Raw genomic sequence first — 2,500 nt, forward strand, 5'->3', positions numbered from 1 at the left:
CAAGAACTATGCAATGCTTTACGCCATCACGTCACACAACAACAATTAGACCCCTCTGCTAGCTATAAGAAGAGGCTAGCATATTATTTTCTGTATGGACATCATGGCAGAGGTGATGAAGAAACCGTGGAAGACGTTGTCAGAACCAGCGAGGAAGAGAAATAGAGAGAGTTACTGAGCAAGAGACTGAACAAGATCCAGCCTAAGACTGGCTTTTACTTGTTGGCGAGAGCCAAAAGAGACAAAAGGATGCAAGTCAGATGCCGAGCTGGACTTCTTTCTGTTGGACTAGTAAGTAATAAAGTTTTAGCTGTCTTGCTATGTCCTGTGTTGCACTTGCTTGATGTTTGGCTGTGTTAGGAAAGATGTCAACTCCCTGGTTTTTCATTATTAACATCCCTGCCAATGTTATTTATGAAAGAATGTGACATAGGCTGTAACCTTAACAGTGTCATCCCTGTCTCACAGAGATTTGTAGTTTTTCCAGATGCCAAAAGTTTAAATCAAAGCATCCAAATCAATTCATCTCACCCCAAAAAGTTTGATCAGTCAATCTGATAAGCCAAAAAATAAGCCTTGGTAGTTTGCAAGCCTGAAAACCTAACTCAGCTAGCTTGTATTAAATTATCCTGTCCAATGTATATTTGGCACAATAGGAGCCTTTATCATGTCACAAACAACATTTTATTCGATTACATATACTCCACATCCAAATGCTTGGAAAACAATGTATATAGGCTGAAAGCGTGAGCAGTACATACATTTGTCATTCTTTTGGTTAGGTTAAAGTTAATCTCTGATGTCACAATAAATAAAATACGCAGAGTCATAAATGCTTCTTTGCCCGTTTCATATCTTTTATCTTGTCACCTTGCCAACAAATACACAAATACAGTGTACCACTGTCCATTAGGGGGTCTCAAAGTGCGATTTGTATTGACAGTGGTGTAAAAGTGAAGTACACTCCACAAATTTAGTGGGAGCTCAGTAGAAAAATATACCAGTTCTGGCATAATGGGGCTGGAGCAGGAGCAGGAAGCGTGTCTTGAACCATCTAATAGTGATGTAAACCGCCGATTCTAGTGGTCAAATTGGTTAAGGGCACATTCTCATCAAAAGACGTGATTGGACTTTATAAAGTGTCCACTTTGTGTGTGTGTGTGTGTGTGTGTGTGTGTATGTATGTATGTATTTGTGAAACACAAAGAGAGTGTCCACTTTGTTTGTGTGTGTATGTGAGTGCGTGTGTGTTTGTGCGCGTGGGTGTGCGTATGTGTGAGTGTGTGTGTGTGTGTGTGTGTGTGTGTGTGAAACACCAAGAGAGTGTCCACTGCGTTGCTTAAAGTGCAGTCATCTGTAGATTCTGAGCCTAGCAGCCCCCATGTCAGCACATGCATTGTTTCATCGTCTAATGATCATCATGGCAAACAGTACAAGAGAAGAGTACGCCCATATTTTTTACGACATGAATAGGGGGGGGGGGGTTGATAGTAGGGTTGTGCTGGACCTGTGTGTGTGTGTGTGTGTGTGTGTGTGTGTGTGTGTGTACTCCTGTGCTGGACCAATCCATAACACTTTTATTATGCCAGAGTTTAAATCACTGGTGTTATTTCTCTGAAGGTGTGCTGCTGTGTAAATGTCAGAGAACTGATATAGCTTACCGAGTGGTTTAGAAGGATCACTGTAAGCCCTGATCCAAAACTTCCCTCATCCTGAGGCCTGTGTTGGACAGCGTCTCTACATCACTCAGTGTCTCGCCTTGTTTTGGGAGTGAGAGCAGGACGAGAGCATATAAGCAAAAACATCAGGAGTGCCCTTGACTCCATCCTTACCGCTGAGAAATTACAGTGCCCTGTCAAACTGGTTTTGTCCGTGCAGTTAACAAGCTGTCAGAGGTGTGATGTACTATCGCGCTTCTCACTGTGTCTCTCTCACCCTCCTGCCAGTGTGTTAAACTGTTGTGTGTGTGTGTGTCGCAATTGCCTCTGCTTCATCGTTTTGGAACATTTGGCTGATTTAATTTGAAAATTAGAAATTTAAATAAAAAATGCAAACCTCATCATACATCAGTTTCATCGCAGTCAAAAAAGGCAACAGTCAGTGTTATGATACAGAAGCTGCAGTTTAAATATGAGGGTGACGTGAAGTCTATGTAAGTGGGATGTAACTACTCAGTCTTTTACCAACCCCGCTCAGGTCCCTGCAAACACAGACACTAATTGATTCAACTAATTAGCCTCAAAATCCCAAACATTTGGCTGTAATTGGAGAATATGAAAATCAGAGCGCATATGCTCGCTTTTGTCTCTCTACGTAGTTGTGAGGTTAACGGGTACAAACACAATTCTCTCGTAGCCCACGTACGCCAAACTGGGAAAGGCTTGGAGTGTCTGCTTTCACTCTTAAGTGTTCTTCAGCTTGATCTGCTTTAGACCCCTTTTTATAGAGAACTCTGTTCTGCCAGAACATGGTTCACCTGGTCATGGTTCCATGTTAAGGT

This window comes from Clupea harengus, chromosome 11 (genome assembly GCF_900700415.2).
Source record: "Clupea harengus chromosome 11, Ch_v2.0.2, whole genome shotgun sequence".
In the NCBI taxonomy this organism is placed as follows: Eukaryota; Metazoa; Chordata; class Actinopteri; order Clupeiformes; family Clupeidae; genus Clupea; species Clupea harengus.